Source organism: Aulonocara sp. 'chitande type north' Nkhata Bay, linkage group LG2, assembly GCF_057382095.1.
Source record: "Aulonocara sp. 'chitande type north' Nkhata Bay isolate Kocher_YH1m ecotype deep benthic linkage group LG2, A_spYH_male_GT1.1, whole genome shotgun sequence".
In the NCBI taxonomy this organism is placed as follows: Eukaryota; Metazoa; Chordata; class Actinopteri; order Cichliformes; family Cichlidae; genus Aulonocara; species Aulonocara sp. 'chitande type north' Nkhata Bay.
Window position 1 is genome coordinate 25,151,170 of NC_141345.1, and position 10,242 is coordinate 25,161,411.

The following is a 10,242-nucleotide window of genomic DNA, read 5'->3' on the forward strand; positions in this document are numbered from 1 at the left end:
TGTACTAATTCTATACTCGATTTTAAAACTTTACTTACTTAAAATTTAGCAAAATTTAAAATCTAAATGTATAATAAATTATGCAAGGTCCCCAAGGGGATCATCTCCAGCTACAACATTAAAGTGAGCGCAACATTAATGAATCAATTCTTATGATCCGGTAACATCATGTACATAATTCTTCATCATGGATAGTTTGAACAGATTTTAACACTTGAACATTTGTATTACTTAAGCAGGATTGTGACTTTTACTTGTACATATTATATATAGTGAGCAAATGCTCGTTTCATCGCTTTGCAAAAAATTATAATACTAATAATGAAAAAAAATACTCATTATGTCTAAACTTTTGTGATAAATCTGTGTGAGGGTTGCACATGAGCCTCATCATCATCTTCGTACCTTGTTCTTGGAAGTCAGCTTTACCACCCACTGAACACAGAAGTTTCGCTGAACTAATTATTTATTGCTCTTAATTGTATGTTTTCTCCTTTAACCCTGGAGAACCCATGGGGTCGGCTCTGACCCCATGGGTTCTCCAGGGTTAAGACACAGAGGATAAACAAGCACATACAATGCTCTCTTTTCAGCATTTTAAAGGCTCATTTGAGCTGTGCTGCATGAGCGTCTGTATTTTTTTCCCTTGTTTGGCTATGCTTGATTGTGAGCATGTGCATGTGATTAGAAGGCTATCAACAGGTGACTGTTTCCTCGCGGCTGCGTGCAGCGGGGCTAGGGGAGGGTCTGTGCTGACGGACGTGGGTTACTGACCTGGTAGCCTGGCTGGCCCTGGGTGGGTCCGGGATGGGCGTGAGGTTCTGGGGGCGCTCCGTCTCTGGGCTGGGACCCGGACCGGGCCTCGGGGGCTTGGGTCCTGGTTGGTGTGTTGCCGGGGTTGTGGGCGGGTGGGTGCATGGGGGCCCAGCCCTGGAGCAGGGTGCCGCCGGTGCGTCGAGCCACCTGGGGGGCTCTTCAACTGGTGGGGGAGATTGTCACATCTTGCAGGAGCTTTCCTCTCCTCAGGAGCTGCCTCTGCAGGAGGGGGAGATACAGGAGAGGTGGAGGAAGATCTCAGCCTGGGTGTTTATTGTCTTATGTAGTCTGGAAGATGAGTGGATGGTGGGGTGGGTGCAGTTTTCTCTGTGGTGGGGTTGGGTGGACTGTCCCGGGCTCTGTGGGGCCGGGCGGCGCTGCTGCACTGGGCCCGGTCTGGATGGGCCTGGGCCCCCTTTCCCTGGCGGGTCGCGGAGTATGGGGGTGCCTACTGGGGTCAGCGGGGGAGCTGGCCCCAGGGAGGGGTCACTTGCCCCTCCCTTCCTTCCCTCCCCATCTCCAGCTGCCTCCCTCTTCCCGCTCCACCACAACCACCCACACATGCAGGGCCTTGGAGTAGGGGTATGTCACCAGGGTGCAGAGGAGGCTACCCCCCCCCCCCCCCCCCCCTGTCCCCTTCTGGCTGCCTCTGCCTCAATTTTATCCCACAACTTAGACATTCACATTACTCACACTCTCATTACACATACATATAGGATCTTGGGGGTGGGCACGATACACGGAGTCCAAAGTACCATCAGGGTGTACACCCCACCCCTGGCATCGTTGCCCACCTCTCAATTTTAAATACACGTAGACATTGAGGGCTAGCAGGAGGGACTATGCGCTTACCTGCTGCTCTCTGGCAGGTAGCTCCAAGCCCTCCTGGGTTTTAAATGCACCTTAGAACACACATGCATCAACATTACAATGAGCGGGTGGAGGGAGGTTTGGAGTCTTCTCTCACCCCCATTCTCTGCGACCTGCTGGAGCAGGGGGGCTAGGACTAGGAGGAGGAGTTGGCCGTCCGACTGCGGTCTGGAGTGTGGAGCCTTCCTGCTGCTGCGGAGTCGGGGCGGTCTGCCTCCCCCCACCGCAGGGAAAAGGGAAACACCACCTGGGTCTGGGTGCAGTTCCCCCCTCCAGGGGCGGGGGCACCTAGACCCGGTTTGTAGAGTACGCTTGGGGAGTGTGATCGTGTGTACAGCGTCTCTTTATGTCTGTCTCCACGTTGGTTGAGTGTGGAGTAAGTGCATATGAGAGCATGAGGGTGGGAATGGATGTTTGTATCTGTGTGTGCCTGTATGTCTGTGTCTATATGTCAGGTTGGGTGTCAGGCGCCACCTCTCTGGGGACATCTCAGGCCCTCCAAGGTTTGGAGGCCTATCTCCACCTACCACCACTTCCCCTGCCAGTGGCGGACCCCCTCAGACATCGGTGCGTTGGTGGTTCTTTGTGTCCGGGGATGGGCGTCCAGGTACACACCGGCTCACTCCTTGGCGGCCGCTTATCGGGGCCTGGAGCCTGGGGCTCGCTCGGGCCACTTCGGAGGTGGGGTGCCCCCGGCCTCTCGGCCTGGGGCTCGGTCACTCAGGCGCAGCTGGCTGCCGGCGGAGCTCACGGGCGCGTCACTGCAACTCCCCCTGGCTTCTGCTCCGCGGCTGCTGAGTGAGCCCTCATCTGGGACTCTCCTCAGCTCTTTCCGGGACAGTGGCGCGGCTGCCCCTCTGTTAGTCTTCCTTGGTCTCTTGTGTTCTGGGGGCCTCTGGATGTCTGGAGTTTTGATCTCATCCACACCTGCTTCATGTCCTGGAGGACGGGGCTGTGGCCCCCCCACACCCTCTAGCAGATTATTACATGAAGGAACCTTTTAAAAAACAAAAAACAAGCGCGTCCATGCTCACAGGTGTACACACGGGTGATCACACCCACAAACTACACCCTTTTTGGCTCCTACCTCAAAGCACACTGTGTTCTGTTGATCTTATGTGCTGCACAATAATGTTTAACATTTAGTATTTACTGTCATATTCCCATATATCATTGTGATGTTGTTTATTCTATTACTCTTGTTCTCTTCTGCTTGCTTTCTTTTTTCTTTCTCAGCAGGTGATCCAGGTGATTGATATATGCATTTTTTTTTCTCTGCCCGTTCTGTTGGTTTTTGTCTTTTGCCCTTCTCCCCCGTCCCTCTTCTCAGCTGTTTCTCTTTCCCTCTTTCTTTCTCCCCTTCTTTCCCCCAGTCAAGTCTGTCCCGTATTCAGTAAGTGAAAATAAAATAAACAATAAAAGGTGAATCAAATGGACCATTACGGCAAGGCTGGGATGGTCAGTTTGGTAAAGTAAATCCGTTGGGCATCTTTCTTTGCCTTTAGACAACAATTCTGATGGCAAAAGAGCCAAACGGGACAGGCAAAAAAAAAAAAAAAAAAAAAAAAGAAGGCTATCAACAAAAACAAATGAGCTCAGGCAAAGATTTCCATAACTGCTGGCCACAACACCAAATAAAGGTAGGAAATAAAGTCCTTTTTGTACAGCTGAAGACTGCATGGGGTTACAATGATACAAAAGTGCCTTTTTAAAAATGATAAATCTATTCGGAAACTAAGAGAATATATCAGAATATCTCCAAACTAACCAGTGTAGTAATTTTACAGTGTCTGTTGAAAACATTTGGCACTTGTTGATGCTTTTGTTATCACATACTGGCAAGATACTCTGTACATAATATTGTGTTGCCAAGATTTCTGTTCTTTTGCTGACAGCCACCCCTATTATATTGCAATCATTTTTCAAACATGCCATTTTCTTTCACAAAACCAAACTAGTGAGCTTTCAGATGGGGAAGAAAAAAGCTCCTCAGACAAGAAAGGTAGACATGAAAGAGCACAAGAGTGGCCTGAGCTATCACTAGCACTATTAGCTCCCATTCACACACTCTGTTGAAACAAGTCTAGTTGAAAAGGTCATAGCTATATCAGAGTCCATTATGAAGTAGTCCTGTAACAAAACAGTTACTCCGCTTTATATAATAATGACAGGACATAAAAAATGCTTTAGAAAAAAAGCTGCAAAAGGAACGTGTAATTATTTCCCGTTGACTCCTCGTGCTTCTAATGGAGTCCAACATCTCACACCTACCCCCGTTACTCCCTCCTCTTCTCTTTCTCTCTTTCTGTGAGAGTGTGTGCTTGTTCCCTTGTGAGGTTTCAGAGGTGAGGCTGCTCGCCAGTTCCCCATTGAATTCCTGAACGATGCACTTGATCGTCATAATCTAATCACCTCCAGCTTCATCATATTGGCCAGCTCTTTCAACCTTTTTCAGCCAGATTTTTCCAGCTGGAGCTGTAACATTTAGAATCATCACTTGCAACTCTTGCATTATCTGGTGAAACCCTTTCTTTCACTGTGCTTCAGTGTTCTTCACATCTTCAGCCAACTGGCTCTCTCTGTCTAGTCCTCATTTATAAGAAACCCGTAACTAGCTGCTATCTTCAGCCACAGTCTATCGCCACCTCAACCTCTGCTTTACTCCAACAGAATACTTGAATCTTGTTAATTAACAAGACAATTAATTTATTACTTTTGTGTAACAAATAACAAAATAATAAAAAATAATTTACCGGGTCTTAAAATTAGGTAAATATAACCTGAGATGACCCACAACACGTGCCATATTATTCTAGTTATTATCTATTTATCAAAAACTAGGCCAAAATGCAAAAGCGGTGTAGGAAAAGCCAAATACATCCCATGATTTGATAGCTTGTAGAACCACCTTTAGCAGCGATAACTTGAAGCAGACTTTATCAACCTCACATTGTTGTGGAGGAATTTTGGCCCACTGTTTTTGACATTGTTGCTTCAGTTCATTGAGCTTTTGTAGGCATTTGTTTATGCACAGCTCTCTTAAGGTCCCACAGCATTTCAGTCAGGTTGAGGTGTGGACTTTGCTGCACCTGGATTTTTTAATTTTTCAGTCATTTTGTTGTAGATTTGCTGTTGTGTTTGAGATCATTGTCCTGTTGCTTCACTCGATTTGGGCCAAGCTTTAGCTGCTGGACAGATGGCCTCATATCTGACTATATAATGCTTTGGTAAACAGGAGGGCTTGTGGTCAACTCAATGACTCAAAGGTTCTCAGGTTCTGTGGCTACAAAAAAATACACAATTTATAACCTCCACCAACCACCACCCCCACCGTGCTTGACAGTTGGCATGTACAGATGTGCCATGTTTGGTTTTCTCCAAACACAGTGCTGTGCGTTATAGCCAAACAGCTCCACTCTGTCCAAAACCCTTTGCTCCAAACGTTTGCCCAAACGTGTCTTTGCAAGCCTAAGCTGTGCTACCTTTTTAGAGAGAACAAGCTTTTTTTCAGCAACGCTTTCAAACAAATTGTTCCATGTTTTTTGAATTTAATTCAATTAACAACCTAACTGAGGCCTTTAGAGTCTGAGATGTAGCTCTTGTGTTTTTTGTAATTTCTCTTAACTTGGGGCGAATGTGCTGGGACATTCATTGTATTTAATATTGGAAAATGTTTTGAGTTTTTTCCACTTGTGACTAATCTTTCTCACAGTAAATGATGGACTTCAAATTGTTTGGAAACAGCCTCATATCCCCTTTTTAGATTGATGGACAGCAACAAAGACCTGCTCTATTTCAGCACGGGCCAGACTGAAAGACAGAGCCACCTTGTGATCGGACAAATCCTCCTCATTTCCAGTTTAAACTTCCATCATGGTGCACTTTTTAAGGCTGATATACACATTACTGTAAATCATCAGTAACTGCACATATTTTAACATATTATGTTTTTGCTGTTTTGCGTTGCATACTACACAATATTATTGGCATATATTTTTATGACAAAGAGACTGATGCACAGCTTTAACTTTCCAGCTTGCCTTGGTAAATAAATACTAACAAAATAAACAGTGCTGTGGTTCAGTGCTGTTTGCACCCCAGAAAATATTAACATACAATAAAATCTCTCAGTTATATTGTAAACTAACAGAGACACAAAGATTTATTATATTGAGACAAGGATGTCAAATCAAATGTGTGGGGAACAGAGCTGCTGGAGAAGAAAAGCCACAAAGCAGATTTCCAAATACAAGTAAGGAATTAAAATCCTACTTCATTGATACTATAATCGAAAAAGACCTAATCAGAAAATCAAAAGGCATGGACATTAAAAGAGTAAAAACCATCAGCCTTAATTAATCTTAAAGAAAAACGAGGAAACTAGGTGAAGACCACTGTGGTGGGGCGTGGTCTGCGGTGCCGTGCAGGGAGGGCGGACGCACCTGCACGGCATCCTTAATCACGCCCGCCGAGGTATAAACACGGGGACTCAGGGGTTGGTGTGTATTGTGGTGTGGTGTATTTGCGGCTGGCAGCTTGAGAGCTGCAGCCACATGAAATAAAGATGGCTCAAAACTATGATCTTTGGACCCATCGTGCCTTAATTCCACCACAACCACCTACAGAACAGCCTCCAGTACACTCATGAGAGCCCAGGAGTGCACATAGGTACTCAGTGCTCCACTCCTCACTTCAAATGAAATGGTATAATCTAGTTTGGTGGCAGGGTGTGGTTCAGCTCTGGAAGGGAGAGCTGGCATAGACTATGACCAGTCCAAACAGCTGAGTGGCACATCAGACGCTCCACTTACATAGTAAATGCCTGACCAACCTAAGATAAATACAGAGAGATGATAATAATAATAATAATAATGATAATTAAAGCAGAACTGGGAAAAACAATGCAGATTAAGGCAAAAGACTTAAACAAAACTGCATCAGTGACTTCATATGGACACTGGATTAGATTGGCAGAACAACAGCGGGGTTCTGGCAGAAGTCGGCCAACTTACACTTCCAAAAACAAGGCAAGCGACAAGATACGCACTGAATCACTGACTTTATACTACCTGTGACAAACACGCTCAGCTGCAACCAAAGTAAATGAAGGGAGGCCAAGTGAGAGTAAATCAGGGGGGGTAGCTATATTATGAAGCATGATTTGGGGCTTAGAGAGATCCAGCTTCCACCTTCACTCCATAAACACGTGAATTATGGAGATATAGAGAATATTATGGACATACTGACATTATGTGTATGGACATATTAGGTCACACATCACCAAATAAATGAAAATAATAGTAATATTATATAACAAATAGTGTACCAGTGTACAGAATAAATCACATGAAGCAACAGTAAGGCAGAAAATTGAGAACAGAAAATAGCATATGGAGGAAATACTGAAATAAAAAACACATTATACATTGCATACTTTTCAGAGTGTGTGTGTGTGTGTCACATTAGCAAGTCTACAGGAAGCTAAATATACTCCCTCCAATCTTGCAATTTACATTCAGCTGTTTTTATATTCTTTATGCATGTCATGAGGACCAGGCAACACATGGCTTTTGGCTGATTAAAAATAGAAACCACCTTGCTTTGGTGACATCAGATTTCAGTCTCTTCTTTAATGCACATATTTACTTTGCAGCTCATTCTTATTCCTGCTTTCACAAATTCTGCTTTCATTTCCTTATATTTTGCCATTAGATGCATCCTGTTCACAGTGCTATACAACATGTTCGCTTGTCTGTCTCTACTGCATTGCAACATCCTGTTTGTTTGCATTATTATGCTGACTGATGATTGAAAGCCCTGGCCCAGATGGAGTTAAGGGAAAGCACCAATGCATAAAACAGATACAGCAAGATTTACTGTGAATGTGGAGCTTGAAATATTTCAGCGCGGGATATAAATTGAGTATGACCTTGAGATTGGTATAATTCCAGCCACATGCACACATGTAATTGTAAGTTATCAAAACAGCAAACCAACTTATCAAAACATTTCAGAAATTGCAGTCGTTAAAAAGCCGCGTCGTGTAAAATGATTGCCATAAATGGCTCTGAATAAGAATAATAACGCTGTTTGTTTTGCCGTTTAAACAGGAATAAATGACACATTCTGTGCATGCTAGGTAACTGAAGTGAAGCATCATTGCATCAGCCAGCATTCAGGAACCCCTAACATGCTGTATAAACAACTTTCACGACAAGCCTGTACACAATATCAGCATCAACACTGAAAGCACTGAATATTTCAAATCAACCACCCACCTTGTCCAGCAGCGAAAGAGCCAGTCCCCCCCAAAAACACTCACATCTGTTTCTCTCTTCCTCGCTCTCTCTCCCTATTTCTCTGAGTGGGGAGGGGAAAATATGAAAATCCAAGGGTCATTTTTAAATTGAAAGTACTGAGTCGAAACTGTATGCTAATGTTACTAAATGGCACAGGCTGGTTGTCCACTTTCCACCCAGGGGCTCCCTAAGCAGATAAGAGCCCAGAACCACTACTTCCAGTTTGGCTACCATTAGACTATATTAGATTGTGGCAGAGAATTTTTTTACCTGCCTGTGGCAGTGGCTTACAGTGTGTGAACGTTGCCCACACAGTAATAACTCATTTGCACAGCTTCAGTTTTAACACTTCCTGTATTAACACAGTTACCTGAAATGAAGCTGTCAGTGATAATTTCCACTTCTGGACATTGTTTAACATGTACCATTATTTCCAGGTGTTGGACAAGTGAGAGGTGGCCTGGACTGCACTGTGCAGCTTCTATGTATGCTCTATAATTGTGCTTCCCCATAAAACACTATGGAGTTATAGATATTGCAGTACACCTGTGTTTTGACTATATTTAGACTCATTATTTCAACAAATCGTGTGCAGGCTTACTGATCAATCAGAAAAACAACAAAGGACTGTGTCCGTGTTATACGTGTTATTAGAAGAAAAGTGTAATTAAACAGAGGGTGATTGGTACCAGCCCGTTTATTGATAATGTAATAGTCGGACAATAGTACCTTTGTTTTGAAACAGAACTGCAAACTGTTTAAGTGCAGAAGCTTCTGCTAGTTTGGATAAACACGTAATCCCATATGTTTGTACTTTTGAGTTTAATTAGTTACAGCTCTGACAAACACAAAGAGCAATACAGGACTATACATATACGTATATATATATATATATATATATACGTATATATATATATATATATATATATACGTATATATATATATATATATATATACGTATATATATATATATATATATATATATATATATATATATATATATATACGTATATATATATATATATATATATATATATATATATATATATATATATATATATATATATATATATATATATATATATATATACATATATATATATATATATATATATATATATATATATATATATTTGTCAGAGCATCTGTGGAAGAAGTAACTTTATTGCTGTAACTAATTAAACTCAAAAGTACAAACATATAAAAACTCAGAAATATATATGTATATATATATATGTACACACACACACACACATTGATAACTGCTTGGGAGCAAGACACAGGCAAAGGTAAGACTATCAGACAAACAGCCTAAACCAGCTGTCAAGGTAAAAAAGGAAACACCCAAAAGATACTTTTCTAATCCAGAGGCAACAAGACTCACAGGGTAAAGCTGAATGCTAAACCGACTATTGCTAACAAATAGAACTCAAGGCATGAACCAAAGCTAAATGCTAAACTGAAACTCTGCGCTTGAGTATCAGAAATCAAAGAGGCAATTTTAACACCACCGGAAATGTTGTGGAATCAAAAAAGATCACTCATTCGTTTTAACTTCATACACTCTGATATAATAATAATAATATATTGACTGCTGCTTCAGAACCCAAAACACCAGATGACTTCAGAATCATTATTTCCTTACACCTCTTCTGCCCTCACCTTTTCAGTAATGATGTCCCTGGATGATTATGTGGAATAAGTATGTTGTAATGCCTTCTCATCACACAGTGAGAGAAGGCTGATGACAGATTATTGCTAAATCAGCACTTGGGCGGTGAAGCATAATGCCTTGCAAGCAAAATTGGAAGGATTGAGGGTTGAAAGGGTTCATGAACACAGTTGCTGAAATGTGTGTGGCATGACTTCATCATCACACACCATGTGTTTATACACCAATCTGCAATTGATCATTTGTTATTATTAATCTCTGGCTCTCTTCCAGTGTTTCTTGGTTCTGTCTGATTTCTGCATGTTAAAAGGGAGTTTTTTCTTCACACTGGCGCTGCACAGGTCTCCCACTGATCTTACAATATAAAGTGCCTTAAGGCTACTGCTGCAGTGATTTGACGCTAAATAAAACAGAATTTAATTGAGTCTGGTGGACTGGTTTCTTCTTTTGCTTTGCTCGCACAGAGCATAGAGAGTAAATAAGTGTGAGAGAGCATAAGGTAGGAAGTAACAGATTCCATGTTAATGGGATCACAATGATCGCACTGGGAGAAATGGAAAAACGATTGAAACACTTTACACATCG